At 41.8% G+C, this 27074-nt stretch overlaps 1 protein-coding gene across 4 annotated transcripts in view; it reads right to left on the reverse strand.

Annotated features, from left to right (window-relative positions):
* Nucleotides 1–24391, reverse strand: part of MTUS2 (microtubule associated scaffold protein 2) — a 265387-nt gene extending 240996 nt beyond the window's left edge. For 2 of the 4 annotated variants that reach the window (XM_064409103.1, XM_064409104.1), the window contains exons 1-2: nt 24351–24391; nt 15531–15603 (exon numbers count right to left, since the gene is read on the reverse strand). The gene's annotated coding sequence lies outside the window, so the exon portion shown is untranslated. Of the gene's footprint in view, nt 1–15530; nt 15604–24350 lie in introns of those variants that run through there. The other 2 variants (XM_064409111.1, XM_064409109.1) reach the window with 2 other exon arrangements.
* Nucleotides 24392–27074: the final 2683 nt, after the last annotated feature.

The raw sequence follows: 27074 nt of genomic DNA on the forward strand, positions 1-27074 counted from the left end.
CATATTTACATGCATGAGACTTGTCTGTTGTAGCTCCAGTTTTATCGACAAATAATTCAAACATGGGGCAACTAGGGAAACAGAAGCATGGGGATGCCTGTTGACCTAGCAAAAGATGATAAATCACACCAGTCACAGATCTCTGGTAAGAACCAAAACTACAAAACACTGAGTAAGAGGTTCAAAATACTAATGTCCTTTTCTCTAGCTACCTTACTGGCAATTCTGTGGATGCTAAAAACCAAAGTGTCCTTCAACACTTGTTCTTCAAAAAAACACTTCAATTCTATTGCTCTTGAAGTTTAGATTATTCCCAGTACCACTGTTAGACTTCCTCCTGAATGATTGGTTTTACCATTGTAATACTGGCGCCTGATGTAAACACATGGTTACTTTTCAGGTTACTTTTACTGAGGGGACTATCCTAGTACCTGGATTCAACCTCCAGTCATGCTTGGTATCAATTAAATATTTCCAGATGCCTGAGCAGAGTCTAAAAGAGTACCCATGCAATTAGTGAGTGCCATGGATTCTCATCAGCGCATGTGAAAATGGGTCAGCAACATTTAGAGGGGGCACATGTAAGAGATGATGTCTCAGGATGCCTTCCAGCTCTCCTCTTCTAAGTCTACAACATACACCATTGAGATGAAGCCCGAGTGGAGCAGTATCTGTTTCTAACAGACTGCAGACCATTTCACCACCTTTTTTGAAAGCTTTTGTTGGGTCCCTGAAGTTTACTTCCTCATCATCCCTTCATGTTTTATTTCTGCCACCCCTTAGACTTCTTTCAATTTTTGCACCTAATTATCCTCCCCTGTCTTTTTTCTCTAACCTCAGTTTAATGCCTTCTCTTCTGTATTTCCACTTAAATTTAAACCATGCTTGCAGTACTGTACTGATTGTTTCCCTAAATCATGTATGAAAACAAGTGATAAGTACCATCCTAAGACACAGCTGAAGCTGTCAAGGATTCTCTTGAACATTTAGCTATGAAAGACCTTCAGCTTTCTGAGAGATTTTGTTTTACTCATTGCATCTACTGTGGCTTAAGATCATGCTGAAAGACACTCTGAACACTAACAGTTAAGCAGTGCAAGTGGCTCAGTTCTATGCTTTTCAGCCTTAGTGCGCCAGATATTTTTACGTTACTCCTACACAATCCCCAGCAGCCAGGGCCAGAGCCTGGGTAATGATGTGTGTCACTGAGAGCCCTCTCCTTCAATCTGCAGTGCCCAGCCATGCCAGCAGCCAGTCTGCTAAATGATCAGTTAGCATCAAGAATAAAGAGTTTAAGCTGTGTAAATAAGAAGCATTCATGTAGTCGGGAAGGGAGACATTAGTCATTGTGCTAACAGAATATCCTGACTACAAAAAGGACCATAGTACACACAGATCAAGGATCCGCTTATCACTGATATCAAATAAGAGGATTACCTATTGCATTAACCAGAGATGTTTTCATATTCCCTGCTCTCCATATCCCAGGCAATTTTCTCTGGCCTCTCAGAAGAGAATACTCAAAATGAACTCTTGGAGTATAAAAGTTAATAAACAGCAGAGATGGCTGACATTCACTAGATCAGTGGGAATCAACTTCTCAGCAGCAAAATAAAGATTTCTTCTGTTCTCCAAAGATATTTCATTGAGCACAAATTGTTTTATTACACCCAGAACAGGAGGTGGCATAGACTCTTCCACCTTACTTCAATAAACTGCCTACACTTATTTGCTCTCGCCAGAAAGAAAGGCTGTTCCCTTATGGAGTCTGCGGTTGGATAAAGGAAATGGTGCCTGTAAGAGGGCTTGTCGGCTAATCAGCAAGGCCCAGCTTTACTGCAAATGGAGACCAACTGTGCTCTCTAGTGAAGAGTGGCCATTTACAGTTCTGGGCAAGTCAAGGCAAAGAGGAACCTCTGCACTGCTATATGTCATGTGTGTATAGCCACTCTCCAGGAATTAAAGTGATGTGTCAGCTCAGAAGGATGACCAGGGCACTTGAGGAGGTGCTCTGTGATGGCTCCACCTAGTAAAGCCCTCAAGTCATGTGTAGACAACCAGACATCCTGCAAAGAGAAGCTCCAGCTCTGACAGATCTCCACACTTAAAAAATGAGACTCCAGGACTGTCAATTCCACTCTCTGCTGTGGAACTTTCCTCAGGATATTGTCCTACCAATGGTTTGCAGATGCATTTTTTCAGAATCAGTGCCATTAATGCTTCCCTTGGATGAAGTGGCAAAGTACAGCTTTTGTAATTCCAGCTGATAAAAAACTCTACTCCAAGAACACAGCATAAGCCAGCTGGATTTTTATAGTAGCAGCACCCTTTCCTTCAATGCAGCTTGCAGTACCATAAGCTAGAAAATTAAGGTAAAATCCAAACTCCTTTAATAACATTTAAAAAGTGAAATGAGGTAAAGCCTGAAGGTTGTTATAAAATACTGTGTCTTGAGGACATAGAGTGTGTTCTTAATACAACAAACCAATGAAGACCTAATGGGCTCAATCCACTGAAATTTGAATGGAACTTGTAAGCATGTGAAAACTGTATTCCCAGACTTTTGAAGGCAATAAGAAAAAGCAGATGAAAAAATAAAATAAAAGAAAAATAAGAGAATGTTAAGGGGTTGGAATGGACCTTAAAGATCACTTAGGCCCAGCATCTGTCACCATGGGCAAGGACATCTAACAGGCAGGACACGATGTCTCTGAAGCAGTGCCTGCAAGACCCAAGAAGAATTTCTGTTCTCACTGATGAGGACAGGATGATCTGATGGAGACTTGACCCCCATGACAACACCTTTCAGAGGATTTAGAAAAGAAGGATTGTTGTTGGATTCCCACCACCTTACTCTAAACATGAAAGCTGAGCAAAAGCCAGCAGAGCCTGGCAGAACAAGATATGTGGTCTGATTCATCCAAATGGCTAGTGAAGCCAATAAGACTTGACAAGCCTCACTTCTCATATGAGTGTCATTCTACATTATTATGTGCTGATTTAAAGCCCCTTTTCAGCCAGCCCATATTAAAACAGAAAATTTTGCTGTTAAATCAAAGAACCCACCCCAGTAAATTGGGTGTCCATAAAAGGCCATTCACATAAGAGCTGGACTTGATGGTTCCTGCAGGTCCCTTCAAATTCAGAAGATTTTCTGAGAGTGAACACTGTATAACTCAGATGTTACTCTGTGGTAGAGTTACTGGAGCTAACTCAGTGCAAAGCCAGATGAGACATTCAAGTCCCAAGTAGTTTCCTTGCTTATTCTTGACCATGAAAGTCAAAAATGCTGAAATTAATCCATGGAGTTCACTTTATAGATTGTCTATCTTTGAGAAGAGATTTTTTCATTTCCAGGAAGGGCTTGCACCAAAGGGCAGAAAACTGAAATCTTTAACATTCTTGCTAGTTATTTTCTTCATAATTAGAAGAAAAAGAAACCCCAAACCCCCCACAAGATTAGAACTGACCCACCATTATTGACCATGCACAAAACTCATTATGGTAAACTACATTACAACAAAACTATTTTTACCATCATCCCCATTCAGCTTCACCAGTTCACAGTGTGTGGAAATAAAATCAGTTTAAATGTAACAAATGTAATAGTGCTGTTGTTAGAGTCACTGGCAAGTGGTTCATGAGTGAGGAGTCAAAGTGGCCAAGGATCAGGTAAAGATGTTAAGGGCGTTCAGGGCTAAGGATAAGAACTTTCTACTGTCCTGGCCACAGATGAGAGGCAGCAAAAGGGGGTCGGCACAAAAGGTGCTGCAGCAGGGCAGGTCAGGAGAGTGGCTGATGTACACAGCTGTGATGGGAAAAGCACTTCCATCAGAAGTGGGGCACTGAATATCTAAGGGGTGTTACAGGAAAAATGACAGGATTTCAAATAAAATGTGTAGGTAACTCCCTGCTGTGAGAGTGGGAAGTAGTCAGCTCTCTGCACAGAAAAATGTACAGAAAAAAAAAAAAGCAGAATATTTATTTTAGCTACATGCCTGAAATACTGATGAGCCATTCACAGAGAGAAACCAGAGATGCAATAAGGTGCAGAATGCCATGGCAGGACATCAGGCAGATAGTCTTGGAAAGAGCTGACCAAGCAGTGGTAACTGCAACTGTGGAAGGTGGTAAAACCAGGTCAGTCCCATCCAGGAGCTAAATAAAATCCCCCACTCGGGGAAGGGGATGAGAGGATGAATTTATAAAGTAATGTCTGGGCAAAAACATCAGCATGTTTCCAAATAAAATGTTTTTCATGTGAAGTGCAGTGTCAACAGCAGGAACATAAATCCAAGAACATTTAATTTTTTTCAGAAAAAAAAAAAAAAGATGAAAAAGTTGAGGAAGAAAATGTGTTAGGCATAGAAAAGTTTGAAGAGACCCGTCAGTAGTGGTAAAAAGTGCAGCAGAGTAACTTTTCAAAGAGCTGTTTCCTTCTTCATTTCTTTATCAATAGATAAGCATTCCCCCTTGCCTCTATCCAGACTAGCAGGGCTATGATACCACATCACATAATTGCAGGTCAGTGGAGGAATAACAAAATTTTCTCCTAACTGAACCAAAGCATTATTTTCAAAGCATGTCAGTATGAATCTACACACAGTCCACTATAATTTGTGCTGTGGCCTCTTCTAGTTAGGGGATGAATCTTTTGGCAACATGGTATTTCCTGACCCTCAGCACACTGTTCTTGCCTTTTTCCCAGGTGAAGGAAGGTGGGAAATAAAAAAAACAACCGATACAGAAGGTTTTTACTGATGGCAAAAGTAGCTGGTATGAGTAGGGGAGTCAAGCGAGGAATTTATAGCATGGATTAATCAAGGGAGACCAGAAGAGAGACTTGGGAAAGAAAAGTCTGGTTGCTGACCTTGAGGGTGTGGAAGGTGGTGACAGTCAACACCTATTTTCTCTCACTGTCACAGCAAGTTTTATCTCAATCATTTATATGATACAGGGTGCAAATAATAATTTCTTCCCATTTGGGATCAGGTTTGGTGTTGGAAGAGCTCAATCTCCTTCATCTACTCCTCTAAACTTTCTTTAAAATTTTCTACCTCTTCATCACCACTTGCGACATGAGCAAAGCAATCCTACTCATATCCTTTAGAGTTTCATCTTCACTGAACATTATCACTTGTCCCCAGAGTTCTACTTTATATCCTATTACAGTACTACATGGGAATTAACTTAGCAGATGCCAAGCCAATTGCCCAGGGAATTTTAGCAATGTAGTCTTTGAAATTTACTAAGAGTGGAGCATGTATTTGCTGCAAAAATAGAATTATGTGGGTTTCTCTAAAAACTGTGGCAGGTTCACAATTTGGTAATGTTCTAGTCTAAACTAGAAGTAACATAAACCCCTAAATATATGAAATATTTATATTACCTTTTGTGAATGAAAACCGAGAAAAATACACATTCTAAAGACAGCTATATGCCTAGATTCAGGCCTCCTCTGTTCAGAAAATCCTTAAGAGACAAATATCTAACAAATTCTTCAGGAGAATTTGGGAGAGAGATCATACATGTTTCCCTTTATTTTTAAACAAAGGATTTTGGTGTATTCTTGATCTTTTCTCATATTCAAAGGTGGAACAATTATTTACTCTTTTTCTCTGCTTTTTTATGGAACTAGCATGCAAAGCACACTTTTGACTCCATAGAAACAGCATTTTAATGTCAGTCAAATTAATAAAGCCCCAAATTTTACAGGAACCAATTTTAAACAGCAGGGCAGACAGAAGAAGAATGCTCCTGCAAATCAGAAAATAGAAAACAGGCTCCAAGCTTCCTACATTTATTTTTTGAATGGTTTATCATGTCAGCAAAGACCTCCTCTTCCTCAAGAGTTAAACTCACTTGAACAAGAAGCAGCCTCACTCTCTCCTTTAGAGGCACCTTGACACATGGTAACTGCTCATACCCCGAGTAATATTTGCACAGACAAAAAGCTTACTACAAGTTTCTGGTAAGTGTTTCTTTTTCAAAAAGTCAAAACTAATATGAAGTATTTTATCCCGATATTAACTAATGTAATAAGAACAAAGCAGTGCAGGAAAATGATTAAACCCTTGCCCTATGAGAAGAAAAGTAAGATCAATGCTGATGTTTCTGGGAAACCTCCTAGCTACTGTAGTGATGGATCCCAACAGTGAACACAGACAAACCTGTAGCTGCAGCTCAAATGTAAACAGATTACATCTGACAGAAATTATCTGAATTCTAGAAAAATATACATGCCAGCCTACAATCCTAAAATAACTAAATCTACATCTATTTAGCTGTAAAAGTCAGTGAAATAAATAAGAGCAGAATAAATTTTGCATTGAAAAACCCTGCAATTAAAAAATTATGTCATTGCTCCAAACCATTAAAAATAAATTAAAACACATTTGTCAATTGTTAATTCAAACTTCAAGAACAGTTGCATTGCTTTTTCTCCTCAAACTGTAGGTATTAGAAAAAGCTTATACACATATGTATAAATAACATGTATGCAAATCAGGCATTAAAAAAAATGAAATATCAGGAGATCCAGAAGAAAAATTAGTACGACTGTAATGAATATCATTATAATCTACTAGAAAAAACAAACAAACAAACAAACCCCAAACAAACAAAACAAGGAAGACAGTTTTAGTCTCAGTCCTTACTACTCACACAAGTTATACCAAGCTCTCCATGAGCACAGACTAGATAACAATGTCTTGTTTGGGGAAGAATTGAATTCTCAGGCCCAAAAAGTACACTCAAACTAGATTCCAGTGCCACAGAGCTACACACCTCCATGTCAGCCTGTCTCCATCTTTCTCACTGATAAATAAACCCAGATGTTGTGCCAGCAAAGGACACCTTTAGATCCCAAAATCCTTGAAGTGGATGAGGAAGGGTCACCCTCTATCCTATACCTCATGCCAGTGAAGCAGCCCCTGGCATAGTATGCAGAGAACAGGGATGCATGGACAGAAAGCCCTGAGAAAGTCTGCAGAGTTCTACAGACTGCAACACTGAATTTTGAATGGCTGAAGTGCTACCAGTCATCAGATTGACTATATGGAGGGATGCTCACATCCTAGTGTTAGCAACTCACTGGGGGCAACCACAGTTCTGAATGAGATACAGCACTGCCTCAAAAATGCACACCCTTGATTCATTCTCTAGAGCTATCATGTATTTCCAGACAGTGCTTTGAACTTGTATCAGCAAGATCAATAGTGCTGCCTTTTATAGATCGGAACTCTGCAGCCTCACAGTTACTACTTCTGCATATATGAAAGACTAGCAGGATATAAAGGGATCACATTCAGCTTGATGTGTTAAGACACAAGAAAAAAATCAAACAGGCAGGTCTTTGGCTCCAAATTACTCCAAAGGTCAAGATGAAAACAGAGCACATTACCTGCCATGCCATCTTCTGAGCAGTAGTAATATTTTCTTAGCAGACTTGATGCTAAACACAAACCCAGCCTGCAACAACGCTAACACTATTGCCAGTAGATCTTCTGACTTTCTAGAGTGACCTGTCAATTTGCTCACCAGTAGATGATTTTCCCTTATCTAATATTAAACTGGGGTTTGTACCTACCAAAATACGTAAGCTTCAAAGGAGCAGAATATTGTTATGGTAGAGACTGCCTACTGCAGCCTGCCTCTCTGCTCTCTGGCTGCCACAGCAACTTCACAGTGGTGCTTCCTACCTCTCCATCTGAGAAGCTTTAGGACTAGAAGGAAGGGGTTTTTCCAGCTTCCAGCTAGAAAAACTGACATTCATTTGCAGCCAGCCTCCTGCTTGCATTGAGGCTGTTAAGTGGAATAATTCAAAAGTCAATACCACTCATCCTGTGTGCCCAAGTACTCTGGTGATCGCCATATTTCACAAATTTTTACTGGAAAAAAAATGCAGATTTTTTTCTGAAGTAAAATAGAGAAATAAGGGTGTTGCACAGGGCACTGTGGATCCCTGAGGAGACCCTGAGCTGAGTGCTGGGCAGTGCAGAACAACTCTCCACATAGAGGAGAGCAAGTAAATCCCTCTCTGCCACATATCCACCTCTTTTTCAGCACTCTGGACGCAGTCTAAGGAACCTCCCCACATTCACAGGCGGCAACATAATTCTGAGACTTCACAAGATTTTTGTTTCATCTCAAAGGCCTTTAGGAGTCTATAGATGTGATGGTAAAGGAACAGAAGTAGGATGAAACTTAAAGAGAAAAGGAAACTGCAGCATCACAGCTTATTTTGGACAAGAACAGAATATAGGCAAGTCATGGAGGCATCAACCTAAATGCCACCTTCTTCTTGCCACATTTGATTCACAATTTCATTAAAACCACAAAGCTATTTTTGCAAGAATTCAGAAAAATTCTCCTCAAAAACTAAACTTGATGGGAATTCCAAATACATTTCTCTGTGGCTCAACATGTGATCATAAACTCAGATCAATCACCTTACAGATAATTAACTGCCGGGGTCGGCTGTTGCTTGTCTCTGCCCCAGCACGGGAAAAAGTGGTTCTGGGCACGCCGCGCTCTCGAAGAAGGAGTCTGGACTCTTGCTTTAGGTCTTCAGTCGAGTTTATTATTTCTTATCTACAAAGATTTTCTGTCTGTCCAGCCGAGGTCTGATCAGCAAGACAGCCAAAGGCACTCTCTCCCGCCCACGGGGCAGTTGTCTCTTTTATAATGAAAATTACGTATTAGATATTTACCTTTAATTCCCAATACTTTCTGCCCTTGTTGGCAAGTGTACTCTTTCTATGAACCAATCCACACATGCCAACATCATCCTGAACATGGATGTCAAGGAGAAGAAAGAAGAAGGACAGGGCACACCCAAATTCCTCCATCTTGGGACTCCTGATCCATGCACAGAATTCTAGACCCCCCTGTACAACACATAAAACCCCCCTGTACAGTGCATTCTAACTTAAGTTCTAACAAGTGAATAACATCCCCTCACCATTCAGACCTGAAATTCTCTCATCTCCTCACCTTCAGGTGTCATTTCTTTAAAAGGATCAAAGTCAAGCCACCAGGTACTTTTGGCAACATTCTAGGGCCTCCGAGCCCCCCAAGGGTTGTCTCGGTAGCTCTGGACATCCGGAGTGATGTACTGAGTTCCCACAATTAACATCAAAATCAACCAAAAAAAAAAGTGTTTCATTTTTATGCCAGCTGCTTCTGGACTGCTTAAGGGCTGCATATGGCCCCAGTTGAGAACATCTCCTCTTTTTGTGTGGTAGACATCCAGTCTCAGACAACCTCAAGTACTGCGGATGTTCTAGCATCTATACAAGTGTGCAACTGACATTATATGGATGATATCCTGGAATGCATTATTAATTTTTGTGTATTTTGTCCCTCTTTGAGACAGTATGTTATATAAGCAGCAGTTTCAATGATTCAGGCAGGCAGTTAGAAAGAACAGACCTCAATTGCTTTCTTTTTAAAATGTATACTTGTAAATTAAGAAGCATTTCAAGATTAGGCATCTGTCCAATTCTTTTTATCATTTAGTGTGTTATGCTAATGAGGATGCTGTTTCTTTAATTATATCATTTGAAGAAAAAATTGCATTCAGTCCCTTGATCTTCTTTAAAACCATTCCCATGCTTGATTCCCCCATAGGCTTTTAATCACGCTGCCTCAGTGTGAAACTCTGCATTTGAGCAAAACTCTTCCCAAAACTGGTTCACTGAGAAAGTTTAAATTGTTGTCTCATTGGAGCTATGTCCTCTACCACTTGGCAGCTTTGGGAAGAAGAGGCATAAGATTCAAACTAGCACTAGTTAAAACGAAGAGTAATGATGGCACTTAAGATACTGTGTATATAACATACTAAATTCCAGGACTTGTTAGACAGGGCTAGTGAGGCAACTGAAGTGAGCTATAAAATAATACCTTTCCATGGCACTTCACAGTAGAATTCAGTAAATCCTATTTAACATCAAAGCATGTATCATCAGCTGTTAAACTTCACTATGCAAAATCACCCATGTATGATGTTCATGGGCTTTTGTTATTAGTCAAATACTTCACTGTGCCTTTTTTGTCTGTTTTAGTACACACACTACAATAACTAAAGCAAATGTATGTTCCAGTTATGGTATATCCATTTAGAGTTTAACTGAAGTATTTGTTAACATGTTGTGCTTTCATCCTACACTGATAGACTGGATTTTGTTGAAACTAAGAACCAAATTGCACTAACATCTTGAAGCAAAGTATTTACAAACAAATATTCTGACACCTCATTTATCTGTTTTGCCATAAAATTGGCTTATACATGATTAATTATGAAAAATAAGCACAGCATGCTTTGATGCACTTTTACTTTGAAATCCAGGTCACACTTTGTTTTGAAATTCAGAAAAACAATATGAATAATATAATTAACATATCAGAAGATTCTTTGCAAGTAACTTTAAGCAAGCTAAACCAGGAGCTTATGAAGTTGTTGTTATTTTGTCATTGCAGACAAATAATTTCTTAACCTTTGTTTATATACTCACTTTAATTGACTAATTCTTCACACTGAAGGATTTTTGGAGTAGGCATCCTCCTACTAAGCCACACAATACTGAATGAAAACAGTGTTCTTGTCCCAAAACATCAACAAGCTAACTCCTGCTCTGTGGACTTGTTTCCAGCTGGGATGCTGCTCCTTAGAAACAAGTCAGTAACAATGTGGTTATAGATGGGAAACCAGAAACTTGAGATGTAGAATCATAGATTCATTTAGGTTGGAAAAGACCCTTAACATCATCAAGTCCAACCATTAGCCCAGCACTGCCAAGTCCAGCACCAAACCATACCCCCAAGTGCCATATCTACACGTCTTTTAAATACCTCCAGGGCTGGTTACTCCACCACTTCCCTGGCAGTCTGTCCCAATGCCTGATAACTCTTTCTGGGAAGCAATTTTTCCTCATAGCCAATCCCTTCATGCAAGTTGAGGGCATTTCTCTTGTCCTACTGTTTCTTACCTAGAAAAGCCTGGCTACACCCTCCTTTCAGGCAGTTGTAGAGAACAACAAGGTTTCCCCTGAGCCTCCTTTTCTCTAGGCTAAGAAACTCCAGATCTCTTAGCTGCTCACAGGACTTGTGCTCCAGACCCTTCCCCAGCTCCATTTCCATTCTCTGGACATGCTCCAGCACCTCAGCATCCTTGCAGTGAGAGGCCCAGAACCGAGTACAGGATTTGAGGTGCTGCCTCACCAGTGCTGAGTAAGGCTTTCACAACCCACCTGAATACATACAGTGAATCATTCTACAGGTTCTCCACTCATGGCACTTAGTTGTCAAAATACCTTTGTGATGACACATTTCAGTATTATACTGTGCTTTTCTCAGGCATTTGCATTTGATCACCTCAAGTGAACTACCTTCTCTCTGTGCAGACCCTCCCCAAATCTAGATGCAAGAGTCATTTCTGGAATCACAGCAAGATCACACCTTGACCAGCTACTTGCTTCATTTAGTGAGAATTTAATTTCTAGGTGCAGGCTGTTTTCACTAAAACATTTACCTGGTTATCGCAGTAACAGCCATTTCTCACAACCTTACTTTCAAGACCTTCCCAAGGAATGAGTAAAGAGAAGGTTTATCAGCTTTTGACCTCAACTGCTTTTTAAAGCCTGCCCCAAAGCCAGCTGCAGCACCAGCTCCAGCTCAGGAAGTTTGCCTTGTCTGCACAGCAGCTGAGCAGTGTCCACTGGCTTGCAAAAGGCCACATGGGCTGGGAGCTGCCAACTGAAGAGGTCTGACCAGCAAACAAGAGCCTCCCCATGTCAAAACAAATGGCCAAAATACTTGTGATTGGTGTATTGCAGAGCTAGAAATAGAAAGCAATTCTTTCACCATACTGTGGTATTTGAATAGCTTCACTTTTAAAAGGGCAAACAGTTCATTCCCCTGAAAGCTTGCAATGGCAATGACTGGGCTTCATTTCAGTAAATATTAGAATTGCCTTTTTCAAAAAGGAAGCTCAATTCTTTTAAAGGTTAAGAAGGTAACAGAAAAAAACACACGATTAAAAAACCCCAAAACACTAAAAGGCACTGTACTTATTTATGAGAAAAAGGGTGGGAAGATAAAGCCATGGATACCACACGTGCAAGAAGAAAAACAGAATCTGGAGTACTGGCAAATGACAAACAGAGAGAGGCTGAGGTCTGCTAGAAATCCATCAAGTGAGGCTCTTCTCAAGCATGTACCCTCAAAGGTATGAAAAATATTGTCACATTGAATTTTATTCTAGCAGAGAATCTGTTCTGGAAGGACTACTTTAAAAGTGTGGCTTTGGGAAAGTCTGCAAATTTTAGTCATGGCTTAATACAAGTGAGCAGTGAAATCAGCTCCAGCTGATATCATATTGGACTCCTACTGGATACAGGTAAACATTTTAACCAGAAAATTATGATTCAATACAGGCAAAGGGCAATGTTCTAATTTCTTTTGCAAATGGAAAATAATGTGCAATCTTAACCAGTATCTAATTTATTTGTTTGGATATTTTAGAAAGACCATTTCTCAAAATGAAAAACAAATCATATGTTAAACTGAGCAGGGCAAAACAGTCACATACAAAAATATAAAAGGACCTGCTAAGGGATGCTTTATCACGTGCCAAAAATAAAAAGGAAAGTCACTGTGCTATAGACATGAAAGGAAGCTTTTATGGTTGAAGAGTCCTGGCTACAGAGAGTGAAAGCAGCAGCAAAGAAATCTGTAAAACAAATGCATAGTACATAACAGATGGGGGAAAGACACTGTTAGCAATGAATACAAATTAACACTGCAGAAATGCAAGCAAACAATAGAAGCAAAAAAACAGTAAAAAACTATGGTGAGGTTTATGGCAATAGGAGCTCCTCCCTAAATGAATAAGAGAATGCCAAACAATGACTTCAATAGCTGGTCATTTCAGACAAAAATTACCAAAAAATTCCGAAAAAGACAAATTTGACAACTTCTCTGCATTCAGAAAGATGCAAGATGCCCTATGCACTTGTTACAGTGCTAATGATACCACTATAACTTGAGAGATCTTTAAAGAGCCCCTCACTTCAAACCCTGCATTCAAAAGCAGAGGGCAGATGAATCAATAACTTTTAATTCAATGACCCTTTTAAAAGCCATAGGTGCACTAAAGGTTCCTGGTGACTGGAAAGACTTGCTATCAAAGCAGCATTTACAAGGGTTAAGTGGGATAAGCAAAGCACCTATCAAGTAGTTAGACTGACATCAGTAGTAAGCAACAGCAGGGAAAGATTAGCATGGGACACAATCAATAAGGCATTGAAAGACAGTCACATAATTAACACCAATCAACACAGCTGTATGGAAAACAGGCCTGGTCATGTAAATCTGATCATTTGTATGCAGTGACATCATCATTTGATAATGATATGTGCTGACAGGACGTATTTCTAGTCCTAAATTCACTCTAGGCAGTGATTTAAAATCATGCTATACATAAAATCCTGAATTAAAAGATTCACCATACTAAATCAACACTGCTCATAGCAAATGAATTTCAAAAGTGACTAGCTAAATGGATAACTACATGGAGAATCAACATCCTGATAACAGAATCCTTGTCAGTCCAGCAGAGGAAAAAAGTGAAGTACAACACTCAGAAGCTCAAAAGAGATACAGACTGTCTTGGAAGGCAAGGCTCATTATTTACTGAAAAAAATTTAATGGTGACATGGTAGATTGGGTACTGGCACCCTTTAAATCTAGACTTGGTCTCGTTCAGAAAGATGCGCTAAATAAAAATCAAAGGACTACTGCTGAAATATTATTAATTCCTCTGACCTCCACAGAGAAGGCAAGAAGAATAGATATTCGTGTGGTCCTCTTTGGTCTTTAAATTCATAAACCTGGGAAACAATGACCCAAACATTATTAATCCCTCAGGAATTTAATGTAATAAGTGAATCATACTTAATCCATCTGATACAGGGAAAAGTGTCTTCAGTATCCCTATGTGTTTTCAACTATAACCCAGTGTTAAATTGCCAGATGACTATTAAAATATTATCAAGTCACTTCCCTGAATTTCTGATTTTTTGGCTGAAAGCAACAAAAATCTATTCCTATGCACAAATAGAGAGGTATCAAACTCAAAAAACAGCAGTATCAAACTCTTGATCCACACCTCCCCACATAGATCACTCAGACCTGTTCCTAGGAAGTGTTACTAACAGTAACACTACCAGAACAGTATTTTCATGGCATATCAGAAAGCCTTCTAGCAGGCACAGCTGTGACTAACACTAATTTCATGCAATTAGGGTTGTGCTCTTATATGCCCATCATCTTACTAAGCCGTGCTCCGAGATCAGCACAAGAGGTGAAAGTCATGTTACCCCTGCCAAACATTATTTGATTCTGTCTGTTTGAAACAAAACACAGGGTTTTGAAAATGCCATTCCTGGAAACAACTCTGGAATGGCCAAGAAGACTTTATACTTCCAGTTTTGCAGCAGGCACCAAAATTCCTTCTAGATTTACAACCCCAATGATAAGTAGGCACAGTTACAACCACTTTTAAACCAGTGTCGTTTGTAAAAATACAACCACTTTTAAACCAGTGTGGTTTGTAAAAATTGAAATGCATTCAAAAATATTTCTATACAGTCTTTGCATCACTCAGTGTCCTGCAATGTCCTCAAAGAGAAGATGTGCACTGCACTGGGCATTCTTTTCTTTCACGGGACAGCACACAGGGCTGGAGCATCACAAGCCACCTGTGAGCCCACAAACACAAGATTCCTCCTCTTTGGTGTTTAGCCAGCTGACTGCTGCAGGATGTATGTGCCACCCAGAAGACAGTGTCACTCCAGCTCAATCACTTATTTCACAGCCATAATCACAGTATTTGTGACTGAGTGTGACTGTCACCAGAGAAACCGTTTTTGACTTTGGGTCTCCCCAGTGGAAAGAGCAACACTTACGCCATGCTGATGTATGAACTTGTCCAGCCAAGCTGTTTTATATCACTTGAAGGACAGGATGATGCCTGGCCACAGGAGATGCCTACACAGAGGCTTCAGCAGGCACTGTTATTGCTCACCATGAACACAGCCTTGTGCCACTACAGCACAGTTTAACCAGGATCTATGTCACAGTTATCTCCCCACTGTGACAAAGTTATGCCTTCCCAAGCATGAAAGACTATCCTCAAATATTGTTATAATGGCTCAAAAAGTAACAGGATTTAGTTTAGATATAATACATTGGTTTAGATAGTCTTATTTTCAGTGTATACTCTGCCTAGCAAACAAAGCAAAAACATCAGGAAAGCAAAGGTCTATCTGTTCGATAATTTCCCACAGTAAAAAAGCCTCATGGTCTGCTTTGAAATCACCTTTATCTCTACTTCTTACACAATCATTAAATGGAATTTTCATTGGATAAAATAGTACTATTCTAAAAGAATCAAGGCCTTCTTGAAAGTTATTTGGTGGCAAACACATTTAAAAGATGAAATCAGACAATAAGACAGAAGACAAGCTTACCCAAAATGCTGGAAAAACAAGTTTTTCTTCCATTGGTGATAGTTTGCCTTAGAAGACAGTCCAAGGTGGAAACCTTTAAAAAAAGTTTAAAAAAAAAAAAGGAAAGAAAAAACAAAACCAAAACAAAAGACTAATTAGAACTAGAGTAGGTAACAAGGGCATACACCATCAAATCTTCTGTAAACACAGTGCTCAAGATTAAACATCCTGCTCTTCTGATTAGGATCCTGTCCAAGTTTCCTGGCATTAGCTCACAGATAAGCTGATCTGCCTTAGCACTGACTGAAGTGAAGCAATGCACCTACTCTTAAAAGGGGAAGAGGATATAAAACCTTTGTGAAACAAACTCCATATTTTCTGTTCCTCTTCCTCTGGAATATCTTTAGAGTAAGTCAACACTCGGGTCAAATTTAGGTACAGAAACTGAAGGGGAAGCACAGATTACACCCAGTCAGGTTTTCATATACTTACAGAGATCAATGTTTTAAAGACACTCTGCTACTTGACACCCTGTCCCCTTGCCACATTTTGGTATGGGATATGGGTATATTTGGTTATGGGTGATGTGGTGTTGCTCAGGAAAATTTAGCTGCATTTGCTTGTGATGAGATCATCCAGAAAAAGCATGGAGGGAAAGAAGAAAAACAAGAAAGGGTGAGGAAGATCATCTGGAAAGCTTAGAGAAGGAGCTTCTCACAGAAGTCAGGAAAAGATTACAATCAGAAAAACTAAACATTGTGAATCAGAGAATGTGAGTTATGTCAAAAAACAACAGGTCACGGCAGAGAAGGGAAGAAAGCCACTCCTGAGATTTGACAAGCAGTCATGAGATCTGCTTTTACCAGTGGTAAAAAAAGGCTGAAGCCAGACTGCTGAGATTCAGAGATGAAACAAGAACAGGCTCTCTCAGGTAGCACTAACCAGATTAAAAAGATAATAAAAAGAGGTGAAAAACGTTTTGGGTTTGGATTTTAGAGAGGAAAAATATATATGCAATTTTTTAAAACTATGTCAGTGATGTGCATTTATTTATATTATGATGGGAAACAGGGGATAATAAAGTGAAGAATTAAGACATATGAGTGCATGGAAGACCAGAATGAGGGATCTTACTGTGGGACGTGCAGAGCAAGTGGAATTTAGGTGAGACCTGACAGTATAAGAGAGAAAAGGGAAGAGAGAGAGAAAGGATGGGGAAGGAGAGGCAAGGGAGGAAGGGGAGATCATGACAGTCTTTTTTTCCTTGTCATGAAGACCAAGTGGAGAAAAGTTAGATGAAAATCTTGGAAAATATTAGAAGATGTAAGATATAAATGGCATTTTAGGAAACCGATTCAATCAAATAGTCTTTCAAAATGTTTTGTTCACATACAACTGGTATGGTAACCACTTAGGATTTTCACATCAATGTGGTAAAATACCAAATCCAAAATAACTCTCAGCCAAGCATGCAGTAATGGCTATGAAATCTGTATTTTAGTATGAAATTCCAGGTACACTTTACCTTTTCCCCCCCACCTTCCATTCCCCAACAATGCAGGTTGCTTCTTTTCAAATAACTCAGTTATGTGTTCAGCCTCATTAGCCACCATCTCCATTCCCCTGCAGTTTTAATTAGGTAGATCTCTTTGTGCACAGCTACCTCAATCCTTCCCCCCAAACAATCCCACAATGTTGCTTCTTTCACATCATCATTCTTCAAATGCTCCCAATTACAACAGAGGCAGCCCAGGTGATCAGGGCAGTGCAGAGCCATGGAGATGGCGAGGCAGGATCTGTACCCAGCAATACACACACACTCCTTGGGCAGGGCTGAGCTGCCCTTCCACACTGTTTCACCCATTTTAAATAAGAAAATTTAATTAATGACAATTTATGACAGAAGGGTTAGACCCTCTGCATAGACACCAAGCCCCAAACTTTTCCCAGCAGCCTCCTTTCTGCTCCATGAGCCACCCATCACCCCCACACCCACCCCATGAAATCACAGAGAAGGAACAAGACCCCTACACCTCACCAAAGCTGGGGGGGGTCACAGGTGTCCCCTGACCTCAGAATGATACCTGGCTGCAGCTCTTCCCCCACAGCACCCACCCTGGCAAGCCCAGCACATCCCTCAAGGCATCAAGACATGGCACCATCCCAGAGACAGAAGAAAGCCTCACAAGGACCTGCTCCAAAGGTCTGACCTAGCTTTAGGGTTTTTTAGGGGTTTTTTTTAACTATCACAGGAAAAAAGGTACCAAAGCCATAAGATGAACAGTTTTCAGCTGGAAATTGAGGTAAATGCTAATGTTTCAGGAAAAAAAAATTGAAGTGGCAAAGGATCAGGTCTACTCGTGAGAGGCAAGGCAGGACTTTTTAAGGGCAGAGCTCCTGCTTCAACCTCTATTTGCAATCTTTTAGAAGAAAGAGTGTAAATGCAGCAAATATGGTTGGCAGAATACCCCTCAGAGCAAAGAACCTCTGCTCCATGGCTGTCCTGCAGCCCCAGAGGAGAGCCTGGGGAGCTCAGCACCACTCCCAGACTATTCCTGGCTGCCCAGGGTCAGCAGTGGCACAGCAGGGATTAAAGCAACTTAGATTTGTTATGTAAGGGACATGTTGCTCATGGCTTCTCTCAAATCCCAAAGATGTTGCTATTATGTAATAGGAGCAATCAAACAGGGCAGCTTTTCTGTGATTTGATTTTTTAAAAGTGCTGAGCAGCTGAAAATGAACAGTGGGATTCTGTCAGACTCAGTGTTATGTTTTCCACTCTAAATCCAAGTTTAACCTTAAAAATGCTGCAGCTTATAGGGACAATGACTCAGCTCTCACTTCACTCTAGATACAGAAAAGTAAAAGAAAGCCAACTTCATCCACCTCCCCACCAGGTGAAGAGCACAGCTTTTACCTTCTGAACCAAGCCCGAGGGCTTTCGTTGCTTCAGCATCAGTATCTTGCTGGGTCTACCGACATTTAAGGATTATTCATATGAATAAAGGCTGTGCACCTGGCTCTGAACTTTGCTGCTTGGATTGGATGGTGGCTGTGAGCCACCCTGACACTTGGGCTTTCATCAATGAAAAATGCAAGCTCATTTGCCAAAGCCTCAAGAGTTTATCTTCCTAGATTATTACTGTAACAATTTTGATGGTAATGCACACAATTTTGCATTATACATCTATGCATACACATATTACTTAAAAAAGCATGCATATCAAAGCAACAAATTCCATTGTTTCTGTAAATCACTTCAGGGGCATGCTCCAGCAGTATGAAGGATGGATAAATGCAAATGTTCCAGGGAGTGCCAGTTGAAAATTTGAACAAAATTTGATCAAAATTTGATCAATTTGCTGTCATATCAAGATTAGCACTTCAGCCAGTCTGGTTTTATTTTAGATTTACTAATTTCCAGCTTACAAACAATGCCCAAAGAATTTTTACCTTTTTTTTTCCCTAATATTTTCTTAGTTTGTGATCTGAAAAGGAGAAAAGCACTCTTTTGATGTAGAGCTGGTTTCCTATCTGTTCTCCTAGCCTCTCAAGCTTCTAGGACACTGAAGAAACAATCCAGTTTCAGTGCTCATACTAAATACTTGTTGTGATCCTTTTAGCATTAAACCCCAAACAACCTATTCAGATTGTGATGGTGATACAGCAAACCTGTCCTAAGCACTTGTACCTGGTCTGACACTTCTAGTCTGATTCAGGCAGCTGTTTGATTCCACCAAAGCTCAGCTGTGAACTGTTTTCAGAGGCTGTGTTACTGTTCCTTCCTTTTTAAAGCCTCACCATTATATCACACCAAGAGCAAAACAACTTTGCAGCAGCAGCAAGAGAAGAACCTAAAATCCCCATGATCTGCTAGACCAGAAGGAACAAATTCATCCTCAGAGCATGAGTCTGCTGAGGTCTTACACGGTCAAGTGTAATTTACTTTTAAATTTCTTATCTGTGCCCAGCATCCTGTCTGTGCATTCCTCCCAGCATTCTGGCATGAGCAAACTGCATCAAGGTCAGAAGTACTTAATACAAAGCTTTATATTTTTCTCCCATCACAATCTAATTCTTGTCCAGTAACACTAACATACTGTGGAGCACAGAAACACATTACTTGGGTAATGGTCCCTCTGAATTTTTCTGGCAGGATAAATTTGAGAATTATTGTGAGACCTGCCTCAGACTGAAATCACAGGTGGCTTGAAAGGTTTTGTTCCTTGTGCCCTCTGTGAAACTTGGCAGAGAAAACAGGCCAGAGGGCAAAAGCACTATCAGAGCATCTCTATTTGAGCTACCCTTGCCTGCCAGACTGGCTCTTTGACAACCCTAGTATTTTACCATACCATAGAGCACCCCATGGGGATAAACATGGAAGCCAACTCATTTAGGAGAAGCAATCAAATAGCTAAAGTTCAAAAAGTAAAATTTAATAGAGAAATTAATTTGCCCAGCATCTGTTTTAGAGGCTTGTTTACTTTTTAGCTATGATTTCAAAGGGAAGTCATTCTCCTGTAAATGCTTGGTGATTGTGCCCAAGAAGTGAGACTCACAGCTGTGCAAAGAAGAACAAGTTATATCTTTCTTCCAACTTTGCATCCCATGCAGCAGCTGTTTCAAAGCAGTTTATAGCCCTCAGGTCATATAAGGAGCAGCAACCTGTATTACACCAACATCAGAATTAAGAATCACAGCTGCAGACCAGGAGGGGAACCCAGGAAAATTTTGATTGTTTTTGCTAGTTCTGTGGATTGCATAAAATCACTGATCTGCAGGTTATGTCACTAACAGCAAAAGCCTGGTAGCTGCTGCTACACCAGATGCTTCTGAGGATTAAGCCATTTTCAGAGACGTTTGATATTGAGACCTCTGCTGGAACAAAACAGACTTCATCATCCACAGTCCGCAAATGCTCTGCAAGAGTGAGCCAGCACATTCCTCCCAGCTTTTGGAGAAAAGGCTAAGGCATGGTCTTAAACCAAAATTACCATATTTATAGAGGAACAAAACTTTTATTTCCTCACCTTCCAGCCAATGCACCATTGGTGCACTATATGCTATGCCACACTACATCACAAAAGTGACATTAACTTTTCCTTGAGCAGAAAACAGTTCCTGCACTAAAATGTGAAGATTCACTATCCCAGGAGTTTAGGAACTGTTTGCCTGACTGTCAGCTTTTTAGCCTCTTAATTTAAAAAGAAAAGACAAATCCTTTAAGAAATTACCAAGGTAACTGCTTAAATAAAGCCTTTTAAAAAGCAAGGTCTAGCACACAAGTCTTTGAGGAGAGCTGAGGGAGCTGGGGTTGATTAGCATGGGGAAAATAGTCTTGGGGGACATTATAGGTTTCTACAACTGCCTGGGAAAAGGGTTGTAATGAGGTGAGGGTGAGCCTCTCCTCATGGGTAATAAGCAACAGAACAAGAGGAAATTGCCTCAGATTGTGACAAGGGAGGTTTAGGTTGGATATTAGAAAAAATTTCTTCACTGAAATAGTTGTCAAGCACTGGAACAGGCTGCCCAGGAAAGTGGAGTCACCATAGGTGGAGGTATTTAGAAGATATGTAGATGTGGTACTTGGAGACGTGGTAGATTGGCAGTGCTGGATTAACAGCTGGACTGTTTTTCAAATGCTTTCAATAGTTTACATTTATATCTCTTAGCTGCAAAATAATGACCTGGTTCTCTGTCATAACAGAGTAACACAGGGCAGAACTTTAATTGGTATAAATCACTTGGTTGTCACGTTACAGAAAATTATAGCAGCTAACCATTTCTCCACTTGCTTTGAACCCTAGTCACCCTTATTAAGAAAGTATTTCTTATTAAATCATTGACAGAGGCCAGTCAGGTGGTTCCAGTATTTGGTTGTACTCTGGAGATCTTCCTGGTCACCTTAGATGAAGCATTGGATCTTATCCTCTTTCCAGTTCCCCACTGGAAAACCCAGAATAGCAAGATGATACCATGTAACAGCAGTGGGCAGAACAACAACCAAATCAGGTTTCCAGAGAGTACAGCATCAAATGCATACCCAGCAACAGAAAGTGACAGCATTCCCAGCCACACAAGGATGCTAGTTATATTAGAATATGCCAGAGTAAGTTATACCAAAATCCCTCTGAATTATTTTCCTAAAGAAAAACTGTTTCAACAGGTTTGAGTTTGCAGTAAAAAAAGTTCAAGTACAGAGCAAACCACCATACACTGAAGTTTTGCTCTCCTTTTCTACTTTCTTTCTAATTTCAGCTACTTATGACTTTAACAAAACTGACTGCAGGACGTTTGGTCATAGTTGCATTTAAACAACGTCAGTATAATTATAAATAACTTCTGATAAAATGCAGTACTTGTCTAGGGAAAGCATTTGCTAAATCAGCTGTGTCTCAATAGTCTTTTTAGCAAGCCTCAGCATCCAGACAGAGGAGTAGAAAAAGAGATCCTCTTGCACTTCTTGCTGCTGGGATTTCAGCAAATACCTTCATCCAGATGTCCGTCATTATGCCTAGATCTTTTCTCCTGCAGAGCCTTCAATCAAATATTAAACCAACCACTGTGTATGAGTCTCTACTGTATTGTGCTTCACTTTATCTGCCATTGTATGGCTTTCCAGAGAGCACATATTTAACTGGAGTTGGCTGTAATTCTGTCCTATGCTGATTTCTGATACTTCCTGAATGAACTTAAAAAACAGAGAACACACACTGAAAACTGAAAATCTTTGTTTTCCTAACTTAAGAGAGAGGACTAATTCTCACCGGTTACCAGCTTCCCTGCACAGGCCTGATGTGCTTTACAGCTGTGAAAGATGCACTTCTGCTGTTAGCTCTCCTCTCCTATCTTCCCAAATACCTAGCATTGCTTACTGTAACATAAGTGTATTGATAACATAAGTGCATTTTGCATAAAAATGTACACTCCAGAAATTAAGGCCATTAGTTTAAAGTTGCTTTCCTGACTGTTATAGTTGCTATCACTAAAGCAAAAGATAACACCCCAGAAAATTTTATCAAGAAAAAGCTTTGCAGTAAAAAAAAAAAAAAAAAAAAAAAAACCACTACTTATCTGGCCAAACCCTACACTTGCCATTTGTTCAATCAGTAGCCAAATATCCACTTCTGTCCTTAAAGAGCCAAATATACAGAAACATGGTACCATATTAAAAGCTACTGAAAGTAAACCACATGGACACAGCCTTGCAAACATTTTCCTCAGTGCCTCTGTCCCATCCCACCACCCCTCCCCTCCCCACACCCCACCCATTCCCAGGTTCTCAGCAATTTCCAAACTCACAGTGCAGCACTGAAAGAATTACTTACCGAATCCCCCTTTTGTACCTAAAAATAGAGCTGATCCTCCAGAAATGAAGGTGAGGCTAAGCACCATGGAATGAGAAGTTAACCCTCATTTGCACACACGTAGCTCTCTCCTACCGCTCTCTGGCAGCACAGGCTGCGCTGCTCTCCACAACAGATTGCATAAATAGGAGACAAGTAGCTGGGTATATTTAATTGCATTGCAAACAGGCAGACCCAGTAAAGGGTTTATGTAGCATGGGATACAGAAAAGCCCACAACCCTGCTTGAAATTGGGGATGAGAAACGATAAAACCCACAAACACTACACTGGATGTAGGGAGTATAAAACAATCCCTCTATGAAATCACACACGAACCAAAACAAAGCATTTATGCATCACATTACAGCCAGCTCATCGGCTGCCAAGTGCCTCCTTAATGCAGTCATCCGTTGCAAAGTTAACCTGCATGCAAACACTTGACAGGCAAATGATTTTGCTACCGATGCCTTAGTATAAGCAAATATTTCTAACGCTTGACCCGCAGAGAGATGTTTATATTTATTTATTTATTTTTTACCGTTGCAGGTTTTAATGCGATGATAAATGTCAAGGTTCCCGCTGGCTTACTCTTTTCATGTTTAGCTCAGTCAGGATCATTGGCTCCTAGCAGAGGTACCTGTAGGGAGCTGGCACCGGCTGGTGCGAAGGCACACAAGCCCCCTCTGCGCTGCTACCTTCGGGAGGCAGCGATGGGCACCGGGGAGAAAGAAGCAGGGCAAAGACAGAGAGGGAGATAAAGCAGAGAGGAAAAGAGTACCCGTACTCATTTAAACAGAGCTGGAAACGACCGATCTAGATGAACAGCTCTTCAAGCAGTGGCATTTTACTTGAGTAGGAAGACCTGGATTCGCTACGCTGTCTTCCACACATTTAGCTTTCCCTCTTAGAAAATCGCTGCTTTTGATTCATAGTAGCTGCTTTACCTTCCATCATCTTTCGGAAAAATAATGGGATGCTGTTAGATGCCACGGACGGGGCTGAGTGTAATAGCAGCACTTCAGCCCTGCGCGCCCGTGGGCTGCCGGCAAGCTTGGCACTTCCCTGAGCCCTCCGCTGGCCCGTGCCGAAGGCTCGGCCGTGTCCCGGGGTCCCCAGCCCTCCCGGGACCCTGTTTCCCTAGGCACTGTCGCCCCGCTGGCAATTCCGATCCGCGCACGGGCAGCGAAGCCCGCTCGAGCCAGTCCGGTCATTGGCATCCCCAGAACTTTTGTCTGAATGGATTTCATCACCAATATCATCCACCCTGATAAGCTGCGCTTGCTCCCCCATCTCCTGCCCGCACCAGGGGTACAGGAGCAGCCGCCGCGCCCCTCCCGCGCAGGAGCCATCCCCATCTCCTGCAGCTTTTGCCCGTGTCCCGGGGACGGCGAGCATGGAGCAGCCCCAGCCGCGGGGCGATGCGGGGCAGGGAGGGGCGCACGCCCAGGAGGCGGCAGCGGAGCCGGCGCTGCCCGCGGGATGCGCGGCGCTCACCTGCCTCGGTGCCGGTGCCGGTGCCGCCGCTGCCGGGCCGGGCGCACGGCGCGGGCCGGGCTCGGGCCCCGCTTTTATAGCGGGAGCCGCCGCCCGGCAGCGCCCTCTGCGGGCCCGCACCGCGGCACCGAGACAGCGCCCGCCCGCACGGCTCCGGGGAGCTCCTGCCGCCCCCCGGCTGGTCCTGCTTTCCAGGTTAGCGCCCTGGAAGCACGTAGGTAGTTGTTAGTAGGTTATCGAATGGGTTTTTGGTTTTTTTATTTTTGGGGGTAGGGGAGGGAAATGTTTAGGTAATAGTGCCTCCGATGGCATCAGGCAGGAACGGGACTTGCTCGTGGCACGGCTTTTCTGCGCCTTGCCTGGCTGCCCTCCAGTTCTCCCTCGCTCCGAGTTCATTTCTCTCTCACTTTACAACGAGCAAGATAATAGGAAAACAAATAAATAAATATGCGAGCAGAGACACAAATTTCAGCAAAACTTGTAACTCGAAGGGTAATATCCATCACTTTTGCTATGCTTAAACTGCAGCCCAAGGGTTTTACGCCCGTAGCAAAGAGAGCTCTGTGGTACCGGCAGAGGATCTTTATTGTGAGTTTACAGCCTTATCTACACCTACAGCCCGTGCTACAGCTCTCTCTGTGGGCATTGTTACACTCCCGGTGAGCTAGCGCTCATTGTTTCAATCAGCTGTTAAAATCGGCAGCAGGCACGAGATCAGATGGGAGTTTTATGATCTGTGTCTAATGCTGGGCAACTCAATTAATTTTTATGAAGTCCTCTGGGCAAATGCATGAGGATCTGTTCAGGAGGGGGTGATGAAGGGATTCCTGCTTTGCGAGGTCAGCCAGATGATGCACAGCATCCTCCTGTCTGGGAACCCCCGCAGTGATGCCTGGAGACACCAGGAGAACAGCCAGGAGCCAGAGGCCATGAGACAGAGAGTGCCCGGGAGTCTAGGGAGACGTGGGAAGAAATGTCCATTATCTGCACCCCAGTGCCAGCCTGGCCCTTTGGCAGTTGGGATTCAAGACAGCATTGAGGAAAGTCTTCGCTTTCCTGGTGCCTGCCTGGTCAGGCTGCTGTTACAGCCTCACACGGCAGGACAGTCACTGTCACAGGATATATCCTTATTTCCCAGGCACACAATAACTTCCTTATTTCTGCCTGCGCTCAAACACACTGTGCTTGCATCTGTCTGCAATCTGAAGTGCCAAGTACCATCCCTGTGGCACCATAAGGGTGTCTCTTATCCTTAAAGGACCTTCCTTTAAGGTTTGTCTTCCTCCTGAATAAAGCTGTGTTCCTCCCCCACACCCAGCCACACCACACTGGACTAAATGCTACGCTTCAGCTACAAAGACAATGAAGATAAAGGATATCAGCTGGTAAAGTCACTGAGAGCATCTCTCTGGCCGGCACAAAGGAGGACAAACTCTTACAAACCAGGCACTGGCTGGTTTATCTGTGGTGGTTTAGGACATGAACCCTCCTGCCTCCCAGCAAAGCAGGCAGGACAGGACACATGGCTGCACCTCTGCTCACAATGAGAATATTATTTATGTTCAAGCCCTGAGCTTATCTATGGCTAAAATAAAGAGAGGGGATTCTGAGGAAGTGGATGAAGCCATCCTGCACCTCAGCCACTGATTTTCAGGAAGCAGCTGTGCCATTTGTCTTGTCCAAAGGCATTACCATGAAGCCATTGATGAGAGGGAATTAGCAAGGTTTCACTGCCCTCTTTTACATCAGTATTTGAAAAGACCCACTGGCTCTACTAAAACAGGGACAAAAACAGAGACAGTCCAAATTTATCCAAAATATTAATCAGCCTGAAACGATCTATTATGGAAAAAAACCCCAGATACATGCCAGCATCAAGTTTATTCCCTCAATCATCTTTACAAACAATCATTGCTCCCTTCCTTTGACTTCTGATCATGGAACTATTGCACTCTAAAAGATAATTCATGCTGTTATCACACCTAATTAAAAGCTACTTAGCTGTAGAATGTGGGCCTCACTTTATTTTTAGATTCTGTGCAGAACTGAAATTATCTGCTGCAGACAATTCACATAAACTTGTTTTTCTTCAACATTTGGAAGAGAGAACTTTAGTCTATACAAATGTTCAATGAAACATTTCTTATGCAGCTCCAACAAGCAGAAGGCACAACAGAAGAATAGTTGTTTATGCTGCAAAGAGTAAAAGAAAATTATGAGAAACTGAAGAGTGGATGGCTTTTATAAATGCAGGCAGAGCAGTTTCAAGCTGAACCCACTGTGTCAATGCGTTTAGGAACAAGCTGCTGCAGCTACAGAGAGGTGGCAGAATAGCCTCACACATAAAGGTGGAAAGAGAAGGCAGAGAGGAGGCCCTGGCCCAGGGCAGGGACAGCCTGCCTTGGAGTACATCAGACTGGCTGTGCTCCAGGTGTTCCATGATGGAACTGGGGAATGGCATAACCACATGCCTTGGCCAAGGCCCCCAGGTCTTCCCTCCCTGTCGTTAAGAGCATGGAGTGTTGGCACACTGGAGGAACCTCTTGCAGGCTTCATCCCTGCTGTTTAAACAGGCACCAGGATACCTCAGTGGCTCTGATTGTGCTGGCAGACACAGTAGGACCAGGGAACTGGCTGGATTGGTGATCATCCCTGCTGATTAATTGTAAGTGTGCTGCATGGCCAGTGCCATGTAGCCTGGGCACAGCTGAGGGGTGGCATGCA

The sequence above is a fragment of the Passer domesticus genome, chromosome 2 (assembly GCF_036417665.1).
Source record: "Passer domesticus isolate bPasDom1 chromosome 2, bPasDom1.hap1, whole genome shotgun sequence".
NCBI lineage: Eukaryota > Metazoa > Chordata > Aves > Passeriformes > Passeridae > Passer > Passer domesticus.